This window comes from Diorhabda sublineata, chromosome 7 (assembly GCF_026230105.1).
Source record: "Diorhabda sublineata isolate icDioSubl1.1 chromosome 7, icDioSubl1.1, whole genome shotgun sequence".
In the NCBI taxonomy this organism is placed as follows: Eukaryota; Metazoa; Arthropoda; class Insecta; order Coleoptera; family Chrysomelidae; genus Diorhabda; species Diorhabda sublineata.
In genome coordinates, this window is record NC_079480.1 from 26,535,083 (window position 1) to 26,558,734 (window position 23,652).

Sequence of the window (23,652 nt, forward strand, 5' to 3'; positions counted from 1 at the left end):
ACGCGAATTTAAATTTATAATTCTAGATTGCACTCCTGCTTTGCGGCCTCTCATATTGGCCCCATTGTCATGTCCTTTGAGCCCGTTGATTTGAATGAATGAATAAATGAACAAGGCAATTATTTTCTTCATAAGAAAATGATGACAAATCCTTTTCAGAAATTATTAAACAATAAATACGAAATATAAATTTATGTTGATTTTAACTGAAGAAAAAATCATCAAATACATAATATATATAATAAATTGATTAACCGCTTATCAATATTTTGAAAATAACGACCAAAATTCCGCCCCTCAGAATTGCTGCCTCGGATAAATGTCCGGGACAGCCGGCCCTGGAGCGGGCGCTGGGAATAGGATCCACAATAAGCTGATGAGCTACTTGAGCTTAGGTCATAGTTCTTGAAAATATATTATAATATTTTATTCAGATTCGTTATATGAAGGTAACATTTCGGGATAAAATCCAAAGTTTTATCTTTATCGCTAAAGAAATGCAGAAATACAAACTTTCTAATCGTTTTTTAAATTCTTTATATATAGATAAGTACAACGTTTTGAAAAAAATCTTAAAAACTAACCTCTCCAAAGACTAAAATCAGTTGTTCAAGATAATGTAGACTAAACAAAGAATATTACAGTGAATAAAAACATACAAGCATTGTCGGTAAACGCTGTCCATTGGCGTAACATTATTTTTCGTAAATTGCGACATCAAATCTAGGAAAAATGTGTAATAAAATCTGGATATAAATTCATTCTCATTAAAAATAAAATTCATTTGTACTACTATTGAGTAGTTCATTTTGTAAAAAATGGGAATATGTAGATAGAAATAGACTAAGAGTCGGGACGGATTTAGCTTCCTAACGGGGCTGTTTCTACGACCTGCATAACTAGGTGAACCATATTTTTCACGCACTAGTGAGTTCACTTGTAGATATGACAGATTTTTCCGCTGGCAGTTCTGGCCAAAAAATACTCAATCCAAAATTGAGATGCCCCGATTAAAATAAGGTTGTTTAGTTTTCATTTGGCAAGTGAAAAACCAATATATCCCGAACGGCTTCTACCTTTCGGCCAGAACCGAGTAGAGTTCAAGTCTTTCTACCAAAAACCCCATTTTCCATTATGAAGTCAGTCAACTTTGATAAAATTGACTGTGATCGTTTGCCAAAGTGATATTTTCTTAGTTTAGGCGAAATTCGCAATTTCAAATTTCGCCAATTTCAACTTTGTTTTTTAGTCAAACTAACCCAAACTATGGCCGTCTGAAAATAACTTTTCCGCTCCAGGTTTTTTTTTCGAAAGTTGCCCCTGGTTGAAATGAAAATAGAATATTCCAATCAGTTCTGTTTCTAATATTTACTTGTTGAGTTTTCTGGTTCTGGTACTGGTCTTCCAATTCCGTCGAAAAATTCTTTGAGTTGACCAAAGTTATTTTACAACTCGAAACTCTTGAATACTGCTGCAAGAAGCATCGAATACTGTAATCTAGATCAACAAATAAGTCAATAACTGACAAAACATCGGCATATCATGTAGCTTAGCTGAAATTGTTGTCAGGAAACAAAAAACATTGAACAAAGTCCTCCCAAAACATAACAGTAATAGATTGATCTTGGAGTCTTGCAGTTCTAGATCGACCCAAAATCACCCAAAGGTTCCAAAAATACAAAAATGAATCTTGGTGACACTACATGATTACTTAACTGATATATCATAAACCTTTCAGATACCTTCTACCAGGAATATTTAAATAGTGTGGTCGGTTTATGCAATCAGATCTGTAAAATTTATTTTAATGATGCAGGTAGCATTATTATTATTATCCGTCCGGGTATTGAAATCAAGGACGCGTTTTCCAGGACGTGTTTCGGGAAGTTTCTTTAGCGGGACATGTAGGAAAAAATCGAGACTGTCTCGCAAAATCAAGAACGAATGGTCATTTCAATTTACAGGACAACTGATTACCGATGATAATTTTGTGTTTTAGATAAAAATCAGTAAAGTCATGATAAAACTTATATCTGTTTGCCTGCTTGATTTATTCTTCTCTGTTACTTTCAAATAAAAACTATCAACATTTTTTCAACAGGTAGCAACTTGAAAAACTGTAAATAGCAAATATCAGGTAGGGCGATGTGTTATTCTGAGAAGTACCCAGCTCCTTAAGTGGAGGATTAGGTAGGATGCCAGGTTCTTAAAAGGATAACTGTATGGAAATAATTATGGGATATATTTGTCGGTTTTCGGAATCCGACTAGAACTTACATAGTTTTTTAAAGGTAAAGAATGGCAGATTTATTGTCGAAAGTTTCAAATACAAAGTGTCATGTCCCATAAATAATAATATCTATAAAAACTCAAAGTGCGAATGAAAGAACAATTTACCAGATGTGGTTAAAGAAGATTTTTAGATATTTATCCGAAGATAATCCCGGTTACACCGGAAATGGATAGTTATTTTGGATACGAGGGCGGTTTGACGAAAGAGAAACTTTCCAGAGGTTGACAACACTTTCGCTACGTTGAAAGGCCACAAGTTATGTGGAAAAATAATGGAAGAAATCAAGAAAAAGTTACATATATATCATGAACGTATTTCACCCCATGTGTTAATTCTTGTTTCTGGACTTAGCTATCGTTGAATAAATGTACGTGATAGCTAATGGAGTAAATATTTCATTCAAAGTAGTATGCAATGTTTTACATGGAAAAAAAGGATCTACAAGGTGGATGCAGCGATAGCTTAATGTTAGTTAAAAGCTCGTTCGCATGAAAAAGTCACAAAATTGCTTGAATATCTTGAAATGGAATGAAATTGATTTTTTGCTTCGATATATCGTAAAAGAAACTTGAGTATACTACAGAAACAGATATATAGACGAAAAAATGAACCTAATTTGAGGAACGAGCTAGCGAGAAAGCAAAAACCGCTTTTTCTTCCACAATCCACAGGTTTTGATCATGGCCACATTATTACTAATTTGGAAAAAGAGAAAACTATAACTTGCTAGTGTTATGCTGATTTAACTGACACGTTTTGATGCCGAAATTAAAAATAAATTCTTAATAAAAAAGTTTTATTCCATCACGACAATGCTCCTACTGATTCTTCCTAGATTGTTGCAGAAAAATTAATCAATTTGCGACTCGATTTATTGCCAGATCCATCATATGTACCTGATCTGGCCCTCTTCGATTACTGTATATTCCCTAACAAACTTAAATATAATAGAGACGAACGTGTATTTTGCGGGACTTTCGAAAGATTATTATAGTTTGTTTAGACTTAAAAGGAGACATAAAATATTTTTTTTATTAAGAAGTCGCACTTCCCTTCCACACTGCCCTTCTAGGCATTAAATCAAGTTCATATTTTCAAGAAAAAAAAATAGGAAACTGAAAACCACTCCAGTAACAAGAAAAACTGATCTCATAATTTTATGATTGAGACTTTCTCTTTTTTGAACAGCATAGAAAAGTTATTCACGATACCAGGTGGGAATTTGTAGCACTGTTCTTCTATACTTTCTCATACTGCTTAAGTTCAATGGTGGGGCTTTGTTATTCATTTGAAAGCATTCTTCTCATGTTTTTTCCCTATATTAGGGTTCCAAATTAACTTGAAACGCATACTTAACACGTTGACCTCCAACCAAACTTGATAAACGTTCCCTAGGGTCTAAAAAATTTTTTTTGTGTTTTTACACCCCATATGACGTGTGGTTCCAAGGCCCGCTCTTGCACTTTTTATTAGAAATAAATCTTTTCATTACATTTCTTTGAAGGTACACCCTACGTGCAGTTTGGAAAAACTAAATTCTCTTTGCTTTTTCATCCTTGGAATGATTTATGTTTTTATGTAAAGTGCACAAAAATGTGCGACGTGTTTTGGAAAATATCATATAAGATCAAGGTAACGTGAAGGTGGCCGAAATGAAAAATTTTAGTCAAATATTATTTGAATTATGTAATGTTTCAAGAACCCAGAACGGTCCAACCAAACTGTGAAAGAAATTAAAATACGGTACATTGGGAGAAGGTTTGAAATAAAATACGTCGTGCAGTCCATAGGACCACTCTGGGCTGTGAGTAAAGGTCAGTTGCGGGCCTACGGATCGCACGGTGGTTCAACGTGTTAATTAGCCAGTTATTACTAGTTTTAAGTCTGCTGTTAGTTGTTGAAATATCAGTTTGCAGAATACCTTCCTATAACAGGTGCCGCCTAATAAACTTCCAGCTCAATTTAAAACTGCCAACACCAGAGGGATAACTACAGGATGGCAAGTCGGCAATATGTCATGGACCCCCAGCAAAATTTATCATTACACGTTTAGTAAAAACGTAATTTAGTCTTTACGTAATTTACCTATTTAGTTGCATATACAAGTAAAAAAGTATATTAAAAATTTAATGCATTTGTAAAACTTAACTGTAACCAAGTTTTATAAAGAATCGTTAAAATTCAAGTCAATTTTGTATATTAGAAAGATTTTTTCGCCCCTTTTCTATAAGACATCTTATTGACTTTGTTAATAATAAAGAATCATTTTATATCTTCAGGCTTTCCTGAATTGTGCCTGGATCTGTTATTTCTCACCATTTTTTGACTACTGCTAGTGCCGAGCGATTTTCAAATTTAAAAGTGATGAAAACTTATGTAAAAAATTCGATAGAACAATAAAGATATAGCATTTTTTTGGCTTTTTTAGCAATAAATAATTCCAGCGGGAGAACCTCTCCTGCAAGAAATTTCACATTAATTCCTTAGGCTGCACACAGTGTCTGTTTTTCTGCTGTTTCATGCACAAACGACGCTGATTGCCTGCCAGTGGCAAAGCCGATTTCATGTCGCGTTCATCCTCAGATGAAGAGTTTGTGCTACTGGAAAATATGTTGCTACGAATACAAAGTGCCAGGCAATGAATACATCCAGTGAATTAAGACCGAGCAGTTCATGGAGAATATCATCATCTTCTCGACATTTCAGATGAACAACGCTTTTGGCAGTACATTAGGATAAAATTAGGCAACACAAGGCAGGTCTTCTAAAAATTGCGGCGATCAAAATTTCACTATCTATCATTATTAAACAATCATGTGACCACATCCGGCACTAACAACAACAGACCAAGAAATGAAAATTCATTCCGGTAAATTTGTCGGTGCCGGTTTACGGTTGTCTCACAAGTTTTGTCTTGTCCCTGTCTAAACAGTTCTCACATTTAACAATCTCAATACTTTCAAATAAAAAAAAATTTATTATTGGATACATTTTTTATAAATTTTACATTATTTATATTTATTTCAAGATTTTGACTTGCAGCGAGCTCGGTTATTTCCGATTTTTCGGTTAGACCATATTTTAAATGAGCTTTGTGTTTTTTTAACCTTACCTTAACGGATTTCTTAGTCTGCCCAACCTAGTTCCTTCAAAATCACTTCATCCAATTTCACTCTTTTTCAAATGCTTTGATGATGCCATTAACACTTTTGCTAAAGAGAAAGAAGAAAGGAATTTTAAGGATTTATACTATTTACTTAAACTATAATTGTGATGCCAGTTCTATATTCACTTTAAATTAAAGAGAGTTATTAGGAAATCAAGTAATTATAAAATTTATTCACGTAGTGATTATAAATTAAAATACTTAGTTCGGCTTCTTTATATTGGCGAATTTGTTTAAAATGGTATAGTTACGCCACTGACCACCACTAAATATTTTGCTCTAGATAAATATGATTCTATTCGATAGCATAAGTAATTTCTGTATTCTGACCTACTTTTGCACCTTACTGTATAAAAAGAACCGGATTTACGACGTTTTTTAATATGATTCTTCCCACTCTTCACTGACTATTATTCACCACTACGAACTGAACCTTCGCATTTTCAATGACCCTTAATTAACCTTACAGCCGGCAAACATTGTTATTGGCATGTCTAATACATATTTGATTTATCCTAATTTAAGACATATTTGTAAGATATATTTTTTTATAAGCCTTTTAATTTTTAAATGTTAGAAATAAAACTACTTCACTATATACAAATAATTTTCAAGAACGCCTTGTATAAGGTCGATCGACCGACCGTCGGTTGAAGTCTTCGTTTGAAATTCTACATCCGATGATCTACCGAGCTCCGAATGCGCAGTGAAACACAGATTTGACATGAACAGTTTGTAGTACGGACATTTCGACTCTCAGTCGCTATTTCACCTCCTCAATTATTCGTACCTGAACCGTTGTTATTTTTTTTTTGTTATAGAGTAAGCATAGTTAAAAGTTGAATTCAATCAGTATTCGTGAAAGTGATTCTAATCAAATAAAAGTTTTATTCTAGTTGAATTAAAAGGGGTATAAAAAACGTTAATAAAACCCCCTAATTAACTACACAAAGGATTTGTAGTTGAACTTGTATAGAGGTATATTGTCTAATAAAATGGATTTAAATTTATGTGAAATAATAACAATCGTGAGTGGTAACTGTTTTTGTGTTTTCAAAATTTAAGTGCAAGTGTTAATATATGAAATGGGCACTAACATCAGGATATTTATTAAATTTGTGGTACAGTGTTGATGCTGAGATCTATTAGACAGAGTGCCGGGTGCTAGTTCAGTTTACAACCGTAAATTTCACAATATAGTTTAATAACACGTATACCTAGGACCAGGTGTTCCATTGGTAAGTTCTAGAATTACATTATTTATATTCAAAAATATTTTATAACGTGAAGTATTGAAATTTTTTATATATTTATTCACACAAAGAATTTAGTTGTGAACTCGATATTATACCGGCGGTTGAGTGCCCTAAACTCTGTTTTAATAAAAGTGGACGAAGGCGTCATCAGTGTTGGAACACCTGTTTATTTGCGTAGCCTAGCAACCGAAAAATGCTATAAAAAATCTTATTGTCTGTGACTACAAAGGGTCATAATGTTTACTGACTATACTTAACCATCTGGAAAGCTTCTTAAGTTTATTGGTCGTCTATTGTTATTTCGAGAACATCAGTTTATATTAACTCATTAAATTAAATAATATATCTAACTTTGATATATATAATTTTGTTTTGGGTATATTAAGAATTAACTGAATAGAAATCTCAGATCCAATAGACGTGTTTTATCTTATCTTTTCGCCGGAACATTCCAAATGAAAAAGCGTGATAAATAAATCATTTTCAATCCTTTTGTTTCATTAGAGACAAAAAGAATAGTTGATTTGAACTTTAATTGTGTTAAGGCGATATGAATTTTCGGTAATTATACACTTTCACGGTCACCTGGTTTTTTGGCTCTAGAAAATCGAAAAATGGATGGATTTTAATGATCTTGGTCTCAAAATGTTCCATTTTAGGGCGGATTTATAAAAAAAATTAGTAGAAATAGCTGGAATGGAAATTTTCATAGTTTTACTGTTTTAAATCGTAAAAAAAACGGTTTTGCAAAATAATCCTTTACAAAAAATTATGGTAATTAGACACTTTCGCGGTCACCTGTTTTTTTGGTTAGGTTAGGTTACGTTGGCTCTAGAAAATCGAAAAATGGATGGATTTTAATGATCTTGGTCTCAAAATGTTCCATTTTACGGCGGATTTATAAAAAAATACGAAAATTAAAAAAAAATAAATATTTTTTACAGTTTTATGAAATTAACTTTTTTGAATTTTTTTTTTCCAAAATATTCATTTTTTTATGTAAATTGTGAAAAAAATATACGAACTTGATTCCACGACGTCAGAAACAGTTACGAAGGATTATATGTAGAAAGTCATTTAAAGTCATGAAACAGTAAAAAATATTTATTTTTTTCAATTTTCGTATTTTTTTTTATAAATCCGCCGTAAAATGGAACATTTTGATACCAAGATCATTAAAATCCATCCATTTTTCGATTTTCTAGAGCCAAAAAACCAGGTGATCGCGAAAGTGTATAATTACGGAATTTTCAATTATTTGTAAATAAATTAATGTATATTTTAATAGATTGGTATTTTCTTAGGTTAAAGTTTCAATTGAAAGGTTACTGTTGTTATATTTAATTTTGTTAGTTGATTGAAAAAATAATTTTTCTTGTCAATTAAATAGTAGGCACTACAATAAAAATTTTAATCGTATAGTATTTGGATTATAATATCAGTATGGGATCTGTATAGATAGAATTATCTAATCAAATTCTCACTAATTTTTAATTAACCTTTTGACTGGAAATTTCGCAAACTTTCTCGCGCTTGTGAAGGTAATAAAAAAATTGTTTGAATTATCTAATATGACATGAATTGATTAACTTTCAATTTTTGTATAATACTTCTACAATAATATTTATAATTACATCAATTAGATTGTATCATTTTCGTAATGATTTTTTGTATTATATCAAACTTTTGCTAAATGAAGTTTCAAATATAAAAAAGCTTCGATAGCGGAACTATATGACAGAGGCGTAACTACAAATTTTGAGTTCTTGTGCAGAGATTCTCTCAGACCCCCTCTGTAAGTGTCAAAGACGTATATTTAATACATATGGACAGTTTGTATAAGTGGAAGCAAGACAGAGAAATTTTATCTTGATTTCTTGATATCGTATAACCCAAAAGCTTGTTTAAAACTTTTCTATCCTGTTATTTTGAATATTCTCCATTTATATGGTTGACAGTAAATATTTGTTCATACCATAAACCAGTCCCTTAAAGTTTCTCACTTACATTTTATGGTAAAATTCACAGCTTTGCCTTTCTAATATTTCTGTAAATTGAAATAAGTTGTTCATAAATGAACCCAAACGATGTCCCAGACATAAATCAAAGTTCACAACAAAGCTGTGCCAAGTAAAAGTGTGATGTTATCTCTTGTTGAAAAATCTTGTCTTACCGGTAGTGTATTGTGTCAATGGGAAGGTTCTTCAGGTCGCGGTCGTCGACAGATTGTCGAAAATGAAGGTCGTAAGTCGCTTTTACGAAATTAGTAGTACTGAAACATCCAAAGAAAAAATAACAAAATGTATATAGGTAGTACTGATTTCTCAAAAAATTATTACGCTAGGATTTAAAACAAAATTTTCTAAAAAAAGAATACCCTAATGCTAGATGTAAATATTCAAAGCAAATATGATCTGTTCTAGTATGCAGGATGTTTCACACTTTCCTTTTTTTTTAATTAAACGATAATTAAAAATCGGATTTACTTATATTTTGTATATTTTTGAAAGAACACGATTTATTCACGTTTAATGAGTTATCTATACGGATATTTTGTCTTACATTTGACAATATACTTTCATAATTCCAAAAACTCTTCTCAACATCTGCCGAGGTAACTGGAACATATTTTTTATATTATCTAATATAAAAATATGTAGCTTTGTCGTAAAATTTTCTTATGACAATAAAGCTTATCTCTCATATTTGGAATGAAAATTCCACACTTTCGAAGTTACCATTCAAAATTTCGTAAATTTTTTATTTGTCTAGATTGTTTTTGCTACAAAACTTAAATGCATTTTGATACTTAAAGCTTACTTGATTTTGTGAAATAGCAGTACTGTCTTCATAATTTCTACCAAATGTTTATCATCAAACATCGTACATTTGGCAATATCTGATAATCCTATAGAAATGGTCTGGAGTACATTAAAAAGAAAACTACGCAGATATAATTGTTTACTTAGTCTAAGTACGGTAATGACAGAAAGCATAAGCAAATTATATCAGAATATGACAATGATGTCATGGTCTTGGTTTTACTACAAGAGTCTTGAAGGTCTTGCAGTCTTCCAGTCTTGTAGAGTATTTTTGAAATGAAATCAAAACCATTTTCAATCATGTTCTAATCCCGCTGAAAACTATGGTAAAATTAGCTTCTGATTTATTATTAAGAATAATACGTATTAACCATTATTCAAAAAATTAAGGTAAAGTTCTATTACTTAGCTTTTAGATCGACAATTTTCCCACTTCGTGCTCAGTACGTGCAGACTAATGTTTATGTTGGTAGCGAGTGGCATCATTTCCACTATCCCACAGGCATAGATAACAGGAGTGTTTAGTATAACCATCTTGCATTCCTGTCAAAAAACACACCATCTTGAAATCACCAATAACTTTCCACTTGTATTCCATATATTTAATTGCAGTTAATAGCATTTCAATGATAAATTTTTTCCCATTACGCAGTAGAACAGCTTTCATGTCATGGCAAAAACAGAGGCAATCCTCATTACTGAAGCAACACGTGTACTTTATAAGGAAAAGAAAATTTGCGTCGCACATCGTTGAGCTGTCAGCAGACACTATCGTGGTGAAGATTTTAAGAAAAAGGAATTACAGGAATCTGGTTTCCCAATACTTCAAGGAGTTTTACGCACAAAAAAGGCTGACCTAGACCTAACAGCCATTTAAGCAAGAGAAGGAAAAGTTGAGCCCGAATGACGAAAAAGGGAATCCAGATCGAAATAATGTGCTAAGTAGTTTCATGCTCGAGGTCGTAAGAAGAAGCGGAGATTTTGGTGGATAGGTGAAATGATGAACTTCCAAGACCTCCTCCGGAAAAAAATATCAAATTTGATGCGTGTAACTTTTGGTTTATTTACAGCAGAAAAAAGAGAACCAGTTGATGTACGTACCCAAATTTTACACTGACACTGTTGATGATACGATGACTGATACATTCAAGTACCTTTTTACGGTCGCAAAAGATCAAAGTTTCATGTTATTAATATCAAATAATATATATAAATACTATCAAATAGATCCCAAGAATAACCAAAGAATATATACCTAAAATATATTTGGGAATTATTAAAAATCTAAAACTTTTGGAGTTGAATTTCATCAAGAAAATAATTATATGGAAAGATGTACGAGCAGCAACCTCCAAGTTTAGAAAGACAAGAACATAAAAATCTCTTGTCTATCGTTTTCGAAAAGATGGTATCCAGGTTTAAAATTCCGTATAGAAAAATCGCTGGTGTTCAGAATATTACTTCGTTCTCTTTTTTATTATAATATCCACAGTCAAAAATTGAAATTTGACGGAATTATCATTTACAGCTGAAAAAAGCTTTGTTCTGTCTAATTTACCAGCAAGGGATAAATTATAACTTTAATAAAACAGTGGCAAATTACTATCATTTATAAGAATGTGAAAATTTCAAACATTTCTCACATTTTCAATATCAGCATAACTAATTTGCGGAAGGCAATTAATTCTATGAAATTAGTTGACAGTCCTTCTATCCACACCGATTTTTATCATGAAAAATAATGTTATTCAGACAATAATGAAAAAATTATATAAATGAACAAAAATAGATTTCAAATAACGACAGCTGTTGTCATGTATGAATGCAGTAAACAAATCAGTATATCCGTGGTATTAGAGTTACAAGTTGTGAAATATCACGTGAAATCGTAACTAAAACTTATAATTCAAGGTAAGAAGTATATGGCAGTGCATTTTAAGCGTAAGCACGTATTTTTTCCTAACAAAAGAATACCACTCTAGTTTATGACGGATTAATTCATCGGGTGAAAACAAGCTAAACAGGAAAACGAATTCTGTTGATAAGAGGAAGAAACGGCTGAGTACATTATATGTTACTGCAAATGTTCAACATACGTACTGGAACTACTCAAAGTCTCTGAGTAGATATACTTCAAAGAAGAATACGTGGAAAACGAAAGGAGCAGCTTCCAGTTATCTCAAGCAAATTTATTACTCTAAATCTCCAGAATTTTGGGATCTAATTAATCACAATAATATAAACTCATTTTTGATGAAACGAAAGATAACAAGCTTTGGTTTACAAAAAGTAAAAATCGACGGTAGTATTTGTCATAGACTTAGTGTTAGTTATTCGTAAATGCGCAAATTACGAGATGATTTAAATGACAAAACAAGTGCGAATCATTATTATATTCTTAATAAGTATAAAAATTTAGTAACTCTTTTCGTCTAAAAACGAAGAAGGAACGAACAACTTCGTCTGACGTCTGAAGTTAGAACTGACATATGGTAGGTTCGTTCCAACCGTCCTTGGTACGATGACGATTCTGAACAATAGAGATTGCGTGTTCCAACAGAACCGTTACCGTTATACGAACGATTATATTTTGTGTTTTATCCGACTTAGGCATCGTTTGTGATCCGGGACGGTTCTTTCCATACTCGGCTGATAGTAAGTACTGTTACAAGAACTGCGCATAACCGTATATGAACGGTCCAGATTAGCAGGTTGGAACAAACATGGTAGCGTGCATTATATAAGTTCTGAGTGCCCGAATCTGATTTCTACCAAGGTGCTGGGTTTTGAACAAAGCTCAAATAAACTTGATGGTTATGTTAAAAAAAAGATAGACATATATGCCTCTTAACTCCCTTTTGTATTTATATTCTTCTGTATTAGACTTGCAACATTTTTTGACACCTTCTCATATTGTATCATCGAAAAGGTAAGTTTCCCGATGTTTTCCCCTTTAAAGTAAACATAATTGACGGTATCAATTGAGCTTGTATAACAACAAATCTACGACTTTAATCAAATGCCAGCCGAACAGGCTCCACTTCGTACCCAGTTGTTCGGTGATGTGCACAAATCATTATGCCAATTGAAATTTATCGTGAGGTTTATGGATTGAACAACAAGAGTAAGCAGATGATGCGTCGCTGGTTAGGCAGTTTATTGAGTGACGTCAAAGTATACATGTGAGCTACCATCATTCATCAATAATGATCTTATTGAGCTTGTGCGGCAGCGCGTACTGAAGAACTGTCAATTCACGATTTCGGAGCTAAATAACCATTTTTCGCGATCGTGGGTGCCCAATAACCCGATTACAAAATTCAACTCTTAGGAGCAGCACTGGTGACGGCGATGAGTTGTACTTTACCTCGGAAACCAAGCAGAAGTCAATGTATTTATGTCATATTGTGAATGCTAATCGTTACTATGAAACATTGCAGAAATTATGACGTATCATTCATTTATTCTCATGTTTACTTGCACCTCAAGAAATTCCTATCCTCCAATGAGCGTCTAGCAACGATGAAGAGCTGACGATGTCTGATATACTCTGCTTCTATTCTGAAGGTTGTTACGTTGATAAATTCCGAAACCATTGTTGTATTCGTTGTCAAAATATTCCTGATTTTTAAAAATCGAAATATAAACAAAAAAATGAAACTAGCGCTATAAACACAACCTAGAAATAAAAATTATTTGTTAGTTGAATTTCATTGCTACTATTACGCTATATCAAACACCAACTCTGTAAGTTATAAAAAAATACTGTATAAAAGGGCGCGATTTGTTACGTTTAGTATTGTGAATAACAGTTCCAGTTGTCGATTACTCCCATCTCTATGAAGTTAGTAGCGTTCGTCTAGATCAGGGGTCTCCAAACTTTGAAGCCTTCGGGCCAGGATAATTTTTTTCGGTACATCTCAAGGAACAAAACAATAGTCGTTGGAAAATCATAATTTCATATTTGTTGTTTGTTAGTTATAAATATGCTTACGCTTAGATATTTTAGTTGAGTTTTCTACATCATCAAAGTTTTACCTTGCAATTAAATAAAGTAATTATCACTCTGTGTTTTCATTCTATTCCATTCAACTTATCACAGTACATACTTAGTACATAGTAACTCATTAGTCTTAGGGCCCTTTCACACCAAACGAATTCGAATCGAATCAGAATCACTTCGAATCAAGTTGAATCTGATTGACCAAGATTTTTTTCCCGCCTTCAGACCGGACCAATCTGGTTTAATCAGGTTTGATTCGAGGTCGCACTTGATTCAACCTGTCAGATTCCTCGTCCGATCAGTCTTGAATCAACAACCATACCAGATGGACGTGAAGTCAATAATTTTAAAAGTTAAAGAAAATAGTGCGATTTATGACGCCAGTGATAAAAATCACAGCAACAGAAATCTCATATCTTCTGTATGGAGGAAAATTGGCGAAGAATTAAACATTCCAGGTAAGAATTATTCAGGTTGATTCAGCTGGTGTGAAAGAGTGGAGATGACGAATCAGATTCAACTTGATTCGGAGTGATCCAGATTCGGCTTCGTTTGGTGTGAAAGAGGCCTTAAACTGTCGCGGGGCGGATTGATGGAAGTGGCGGACCGAATCTGGCCCGCGAGCCGTAGTTTGGAGACCCCCTGGTCTAGATATTAAATGGTCACGAAATATACCAAAGCACAACGTTGCCAATAGAGTATTTAACGAATTTATTTTATATATTCATTTATTAATATTTCAATTCAAATTATACTTAATATGTTTAAATGTACGTTAAAAATGGTACCTATCAAGTATTGTTTTATTTTATTTTATTTTATTTTTTTTAGTAGAAAAAATATAAAATCTTCCAAATCTGATCATCCTCGTATTAAACAATCTGAAAAATAAACATACAAAAGACTTTTTATATATGTATCTTTAAAAATTTTGTAAAAATCAAAATAGTATGGGCTTGACTCGTAAATTTATTTTGAAGTGAATAAGAACACTTTTTGAAAAAACCGAACTTTCCCAACTGTCTGACTATAGGGAGAATTCGAATATAAAAGTTGATATTCCAAGTCAATGTGGACTGTAATTATATCAATTATTATTAAACATACAATATTAGAATTTCGTTTGTATCTCTTGTGTACGAACTTTATTATAATTCGATATCAAATTGATATTTGAATCGATATTTTCTTCTAGTGGTTATCTTACGAAAGGGCTTGGATATTATAGACTCAATACGTATGCTTTTGAAAGTTTATAATCGGAATAGAGGAGTATTAGATATCTTAACGTGAAACCGATGTACAATAGAATCTCGGTTAGTCTAAATAAAGAACGACAAGTGCCACTTGCGTGTTCGAAGTATTCATTCGATGTAATTGCCGCCCTAAGCTGTACATATGAATGCCCGGTATTGCGATATTTGACCTATAGGTAATGCCACTCTGGATTGAGAGGCGAGTGCATAAAGGCGGCATTAAGTCTATTATATTTGACGAGGTACTGAGTTCCAGACCAAACAATTTTGAATGGTTGAATTCACCAATATGCATTCTGGTTATGTATAAACGGAGATATGGTTGAGAAATAAAGCTAAAAGTGTTTGTATGTTTAGTATTGTAGCTCTGATTCAGCAGTTTGATTTGAATATTATAGGTCAGTTACTACTATTATTTTAGTATGAAATACCGACAAAAAGATTTTTTAATCAAGTGGACAGTTATTAATTTAAATCATTACACTCTACACTTTGTTTTTGTACAATGATCAGGTTGATTATTCCACTGAATGTCTAACCACGTTATTCCTCATCCAAAAAGCGTCTTTCTACACCGTAATACAAGGGATGGTACTCAAGTTTTCAGATATGGCAACAATGATGTGAATATGTCAAATCTGACATTGTCATCATATAATTGTTTGCAAGTTTTAACATGTCGCACTCACCGTTTGGGTCTTTAAGACACTGTTTCCATTTTCGAGTGACAATATGAAAGAGAAATTTGTTAAAATTTAATGAATGAAGTATGGGGTGGGCACAAACTTATTACCGGTAGTGTATGTGTGAAACATATAATCTAATCGTTCATATGAGAATATGAGTTTTCTGCGCGAAATCATCGTAACCTTATTCTCGAACGTTCTGAATATGAAATTGATGGACGTCCAGGAAGTATAAGTCTCATATAACTAGGTATTTGCTACTCAATGTAATTAGAATCCAGTTTCTGGCAACTAGACGGTGGCATTCAAGTTAACTAATTTCTACACTGACACGACCAAATTCTCGGAATAATTACCTAAGTGACAATTTATGCATTAATGTATATCTCAGGGTTTATGTTTCGCTGCCGATGAAACTGCTTAATTGGAAGTTGGGAGATAATTAAAATTAATTTAACAATTTTCCGCTTAATACATTTGATATTTTATTAAATAAAGCTATGATCTAAAAATTTTATGTCTATTGTGTTGAGGAATTTTTGATTTTTTATGAAAAAGTTTCGAATAGGATTGGAAGATTTAAAAACACTATATTCTTTTTAAACGCAATGTTTTTCGGGGTTATTCGGGCAACTTGCCCCAAATAGATTCTTTTGAAATCAGTGATGGATGTACGCCTAGGCACGCGAGGCCCAAGCCTATGGCAGTATGATTTGAGGAGCAGTAAAATATTTGAAATCACAAAATTTGAAAATAAATTTATTTTTGTAAAGAATTTTCCATAAAATATGTGATGGCTCAATTTTTTATTTATTTTTCAGTCTATGAATAAGTTGCTAATTTTTTAAAAGTTCAATTAAAGTCTGTATGGAATGATATTCTTTTTTATTCTTTAAGGACTTCTCGATGAAAAGTAGATGAAGTTCAGCTGATTGTTTAATGCAAGATCTCGCACTTGCAACATTATCGGTTTGGTGCCATTTTTATTGCGTGCAGGTTGCAATTCTAGGAAGAAATGATTTTGTGATTTGCTGGTCTTACGTCTCTTGCCAAGAATTTTTTAGTTATCTTATGTTTTATTCTTCGTGGGAGTTTGTCAAATGTTTCTTCATCCATTCTCAAATAAAATTTTGTATATTTTCTCTACTAATTCTATAGCTGAATTTATGTTTTCCCTTTTTTTATCTGGCCAAGGCTTGGCCCACCATCGGCATCGCCTAGGTACTCTTAGGCCCTTTCACACCAAACGAATCCGAATCAATCAGAATCACTCCGAATCAAGTTGAATCTGATTGACCAAGATTCGGCTTCGAGCGCTCCGTTTAAATGTGAAGGGACTCTTTTCCCGCCTTCAGACCGGACGATTCTGGTTCAATCAGGTTTGATTCGAGGTCGCACTTGATTCAACCTGTCAGATTCCTCGTCCGATCAGTCTTGAATCAACAACCATACCAGATGGACGTGGAGTTATTAATTTTAAAAGTTAAAGAAAATAGTGCGATTTATGACGCCAGTGATAAAAATCACAGCAACAGAAATCTCATATCTTCTGTGTGGAGGAAAATTGACGAAGAATTAAACATTCCAGGTAAGAATTATTCGGATTCGTTTCGTGTGAAAGGGGCCGTAGACTCCAAAAGCAAGGCAGCAGCCTATAAACAAAACACAAGATATAAAATAAAATTTGAGGTTAGGAAATTGTTTTTTATGGAATTTTGATTAGTGGCAACCATAATACAATAGAAAGATACTTACGATAATGGTAAGTAGCGTGCAATATTCGTCTATGCAAAATTTTGATCTTCCAAGAAATTTCTTGCAATTTCTTGCACGTTGTCTTGCCCTATGTCAAGCGGCCTTTACTTTTTGTTTCATTCATACCAAAAAAGTCAAATGTTTTGATTGCTATTTGGTCTATGATATTTTATAGTGGATCTACCTTTCGTCTACGGTGCAAAAATTGTTCATATTAATGTTGAAGAACGTCAAGCACTCCTGGAAAGTAATCACGCGATTAAGTTTGAGATTGTTACGGGATTGGTTTGTTTCAGTCCCTCGAACGTGTTTAATACATAAAATTGTTAAAAGTGTTATGAGATTGAACTTTATTAAGTATAGAATGAAATAAATCTCACAAATTTTGATAAAATTGCATCCCGAAGGAGAAAACTTCTCGAAGGGCGAGACATTACGGAAATTCAAGATGATGATGTTTTTAGATTCCTCATCCAGAACTTTCGCTAAGGAGTGGGATTAATAGATCAGCTGTGGACGGTATGTAATTATTCCAAGTGCCGCTGCAAGAAAAAGGACCACAATGGGTCCTTTGTGTCGCAGTATATATGATACCTATCAAATTGAATAACGGCGGAATACATTTCGAAATATTGATTTTCGAAATTATTCCAGAATTGAATAGTAGAAATCCTTTATTTTGATACATTTTGCACACCTCATTTACCATGGAAATCTATATTACCGGCGACTACGTTAGATTTCTACCTGACCAATGGTTCGCAGTTAGAAGTGACGATGGCGCCACATAGCATTCGCTGGGAAATGTTTAACTACATGTACCAAATGCGACGCTCTTTGACGTTGTCTTCAGTTCGGGTCTCAAGCCCAAACGAGGGGTGTTTGTTGTTTGTTGTTTTCCCCTTTGAAGAACGGCGGAGTACATTTTCGAAATTATTTCAGAGGTGAATAGTAGAAATATTTTATTTTGATACCTCCAATATATATCTACAGATATTCAATTTGTGACAAAGCTACATTGCATTGAAATGCATTCTAGAAGTTGTGAAAAAAACGTAACTGAATTATTGTGAGTCTACGATGAAATATCGGTCTCTCAAATTAACACCATTCCCAACGATTACTTGGAAATCGGAAACAAAATTCACACACATACGACTAATACGACTCGACGCGTTAGGATGGTCAAACAAACATATTGTGGACGCTGCTGTAGCTTGGCCGTGCTAAACGCGATCGGCGCTGATGACGTAAACAAGCGATTGGCGTTGATGACGTAAACAAGCGATTGGCGCGGTGCAAGAAATGAGGGCCTAGTAAAAATATTCCACATTTAAAAACAAAAAATCGTTTTCAGACCCATAGTAACTAACGAATGTCACATGGTCAACATTTTTTTTTAAAACTTTTCAGTTTATTCTATGCACCAATACTTTATGGTATAAAATATTTGACCATATAAGTATTTTTGTAATCAGTATCTTTAAAAAGTTCTATTATTTGCCGTGTTTATACTGCTATCGATGATTCAAAGATATATTTTTTTTCAATGTCGTTGTTTTTCTATATAATAATAGCCTAAAGTACTTATAATTTTCAGTTTCATAAATTTTTCAAATCATTTTTTAGTGTAAATGACTTTATTGTATCAAAAAAAAAATAAAATTATGTTTACCCACATGCAGCCTTTCCCTAATTTTATTCTTCACCATAAATCAACCCCAAAAAGGAAACTTTTGTTATTACCTCGTATTCATAAAAAAAACATTGCTGTGTTATGGAAAGTTGTCGTTTTATAGTCCATGTCATATTCAGCACAAAATATGGATAACAAAAGAACTATTAGCGCTCACATTGGAACGGCTCAAATTTAAATAAAAAATATGAACAGATATCAACTGACGTTGTAGGTAATCACTCAGTTTTAATTTGTCACGTATGGATATATTTTTGTATGTGTACGAAAGGCATGACGTGTCATGTATTTTTTACAACAATATTGAAATGAATGATTCTATCCTGTGGTGTCAAATAGTTTTGTTATTAATGAAAAAAATTAAAATCAGCAATAATATTTGCTGAAGTATATGTAGTTACTAGCCGGCTCGGCAAAGGTTGTTTTGCCATATAAGTATTTTTTCAGTTCAATAAAAATAACTAACTTAATATGAATTAGTCCGTCTTTAGCCAATACAAACTGGATGGCTTTCCCACACGAGAACATGCCACATATAGTTGTTCTTGGGAAAAGCATGATGAATCAAAATCTAAGCCATATACAGACAACGTCTGGCCTGTCAATCTAATTGAGAATTGAATGCGCCTTAAAACTTGCCATTCAAAATATTGGATTCAATAATATTTTTCATTCATTTATTAAGTTTTTAAAGGCTAATCGCATGCCATTACACAGCCGTGGTTGGTTTAACTTACGGAGCAGAACAATCGGAGATCCAACCTTCAATGAACGGTTTTTACCTACCACTTAACAAAGTTCAAATCTTAGCATTTATGTCTGAAAAAACTATTTCTATTCCTGTCAGCGATCGTAAAAGAGGCCTAGCAAAGAATCGATCTCTTTTGTATTTATAAAACTAATAAATTTATATCTACGCCTATGGTAGATAAAACAAAATTGTCGGCAAGGATTTTTATAATCTGCAATTGGTATTGGAAGAACTATAAAACTCGATTGAATAATTCACAGCTTCGTTGGCATCGATAGATTTGTATGACGTCCACATTTTTTGCTGCCAAAATCGCTCTTTCTGCCAGCTACTTATGATTTTTTATATTGTATGTGTACGTTGGAACATTGTGATCGATAAGAAATATTTTGCGAGATGATGATTGTGTGTGTAATTTTATACATCCACTATTTTCATGTACAGTAAATAATTATTTCACAGTTACTACATACATACATACATACATACATCCCAACTGCGTGATGTTTGCTGGATGAAAGTTGACAACAGTAGACACCTGGAGGTGATAACTTATAGATGGATAGTTAGTTATTGACTGACTAGGATGAAATATTAAATTAAATTAAAAAAAAAACATAATTAAAAGAAATTGAAATTATAAATTCTGCATAAGAATTATCATATTCGATTGCCATCTTGCTATTCTATTGCAGATCTGTGGATGAAATATGGAAAACTTTTCATATAAAACCACATTTGTACACACTTGTAAACTTGGAGCAAGTTATTTCCTCTGTTGTGAATATCATATTAAAGTAAAAAAATATGAGATGGTCTTAACACACTTCTAGAGATGAGAACCCTTCTGAGGAATCAGCTCCGATATTATTTTGGAAGAAATGAAGGATAAATTGGCTCGGTGGGACAACGTTGTAGGGCGAAGACACCAGTAGGAAACTTTGAAAAGATACCGATACAATTAATTATTCGATGAGAGATTCAAAAGCTATTTTATCAAGATATCGATACCAGAATAAAGATTGCGGTAAACTATAAGTGGTGGAACAAGATGCGAAAATACTATCCACTCACATGCAAGATAATACCTCAGGGTCGACATCTGGAATACTAGATAAAGTAAGACTTATGTAAACTGAAGCCAGCTGATGCTTCAATGATTATCAAAGGATCAGTAAATGCTAGTATCGTTTGTATACGGAAAAAAAATCAATAATATGATGAAGTTTTTATTTTACATTTCATTACATTTTTGAGAAGGCACTGTAGATGAGTATTGATGAATATTTAGAGATTCAATCCTCAGTATTTTGAGTATTTTTTTCTTGCTTTTGTGACAGCTATTTATAAAAAAATCTTCTGGCATCGATGCAACGTTAGATAATCTGCTATCATTAGATAACAACCCTTTCACAACTGCATCAGAGATTGCTTTACAAAAAAATATTAGTCGGTCGCTTGTGAGTAAAGTTTTTAAAGAAAGAAAAACTGCACACATACAAAGTTGACCTTGTTCACGAACTCTCGGGAAATTTCCTTAATAATATAATATTTCCAGACGAGGTAATGTTCTGTTCAAGTGGGATAGAAAATTTTCGCTATTGAGTTCGGAAAAATCCTCACTGCATTCAGTCAAAACACAAAACAGTGCCCACAAAAAATTATTGTTTGTGTAGGAATCTTCAGGAGAAGAGTTGTTATCCTGGTTTCTTTCGTCAGAGTTTTATTTTAGAGCATCTTTGTATGGCAGTGCTTCGAGATCTAATTGCGGCATTTCCGAATCCAAATAATTGGGAAAACTTGGATGTGTGTTTGGATCCAGGAAGATGGTGCATCGCCATTTTAAAGTCTTGGTGATCAAAGGTTTCTGGATAACCAGGTTAAGGAAAGTGTATAGGAAGACGTGGATCAATTGAATCACCACTAAGGTCACCGATTTCACCCCCTATGTTAAATTAACACAAAATTTAAAAGAGAAGAGCAAATTAAATGTGAAATGATACGTATAACTGATTTCGCGAAAGAAACAGATTTTATAAAATTATAAAAAAATATTTTTGTTATTCACCCGGTTATACTATTTTTATTCTTCTCGAGGTTTACACTAACAGCTGTTAGTGAACTCCCTTTGAAAGATGACCATCTGGCTCATTTAACCTGATCAGGGGTAACTGCGGAAGACCCATATCACTCACCCTTTATCAATGATCTAGTTTTCCGAGGACTGGAATAAAGAATGTGTTGATTAATAAAATTCTACTTTTCAAACTTTTCAAAGAGGAATTTTGGTTATATACAGGTTGTCCCCAACACTTATTTTAGGTAAAATATGGAAACAAACACTTATACGAGGCTTGTCCATAAAATAAAATTCCCACCGACTTTTCACAATGAAAAATATGTTTATTGTCATCGAATAATACATGTTTGGAAAGCTTAGACGACTCGACATTTTGATCAATTTTTGCATGATTTATGCCTGAGTCGTGGAAATCTGCCGCCGCGCCGGCGGAGATAACTTATCTTCTGTCAGCTCTTCGTCGATTGTGAAATGCGTCTCTCCCAAATGTTCCTAAATTCATGCAAGAGATAGTAATCACTGGGGGGCCAAGTTGGGAATGAATTTTCAATAGAGGAACGTTTTTTTGTAAGCAGAAAACTAATCACAGAGAGTAATTTGCACCTGGTATGAGAATCAGATGGAAGCCAAATCCCACCTAACTGCGTTCATAGCGTCCGCAGAATAAAAGCTGCGTAAAGAGGTTCTGGCATAAGTTGGCTACTTATCTCCAATATTTAACCACTCTGTATGTAATGTATAATAATAATCAACTTGGAGTAGAAAAATTTTTAATGTAGTTTAATGGTCACTCAATAGATGGAGCGTCCCACTATCTTTTTCCACTACATTAACTCATTACCGACGCCGGCGGATGGCGTGAGGCTGTGTGCCCGTCATAATAAATTATCAATATATTCAACTGAACTAATAAAATATCATATATGAGGTTACTTGTATCAATTATAATGCTCTTTTAATATAAGACAGACATCTGAATAATTATAAAATATATTAAGAAGGTGTAATACGATAAAAGATTAAAACTTCATTAACAAACCATGGAGAATGAGAAAAAAAATCACATCCAAAGAAAAATTTCCAAACAATACATAAAAATGAGAAAGCTCTCACTGAATAAAAAAGGACTAATCAATTTCTAGGATATAAAGTTCAATGCGACATGTCAAAAATATTGTTTATTATTAATTAAAAGAGAATTAAAATCAAGGTTATTACGAAAATAGTATATTATGATCAAGACACTAAAGTGTCTTGAAAATACGAGAATTTTAATAGTCATTAAATGCGAGCTGCACACACTATTTTTTCCAACGCCAATCTTAATGAAAAACAATCACTTAATTTTGAAAATATATTAAACTTATAATGAATTATGAGTTATTTATCCAATTACAAAATAAGAATCTTATAAAAATTAGTTTTTTATAATTAATCTGTTAGATTTATATAAACATTTTTGATTGCACAGACAAAGCTTTATGTACTTCTTCCAGCTTTCATAATATTTTCATGTAACGGTGAATTTTCGTGTTTTTATATTACTAGAGAGTTGTTTCAAAATCACTTACGTCGCCAAGTTCCAACTTGTGCAGGTAATACCTTCTACAAGCTCCCATAATACTAAAGTACATGCCACCTATGAAAATTAAATCTTTAACATCTGGAGCCTCTCCCAATGAATATTTTTCATTTCATTGGTAGAAAACGTTTTTTAGGCTTATATCACTCAGATTTTCTTTTGAGTAATGCATGTAATTTAAGATATTTGCGAATATTCACTTAATGTTAGTCTTATTTTTTTGTCCTTCAGTCAATAAATTAAAAGTGAAATTTTTCGGATACTTTTGCTGATTTTCATTGCAATAAATTATTTGTGGTCTGGTCT

The 23,652-nt window shown here is 32.9% G+C and overlaps 1 protein-coding gene across 3 annotated transcripts in view; it reads left to right on the forward strand.

Moving 5' to 3' along the window:
• The window catches only part of LOC130446745 (leucine-rich repeat-containing protein 24), a 285,233-nt gene that overhangs the window by 229,394 nt on the left and 32,187 nt on the right, over nt 1–23,652 (forward strand). Inside the window, exon 1 of one of the 3 annotated variants that reach the window (XM_056783159.1) lies at nt 6,163–6,697. The exons of the other annotated variants lie outside the window; for them this stretch is intronic. The gene's annotated coding sequence lies outside the window, so the exon portion shown is untranslated. Of the gene's footprint in view, nt 1–6,162; nt 6,698–23,652 lie in introns of those variants that run through there. 3 annotated transcript variants of the gene reach the window in all.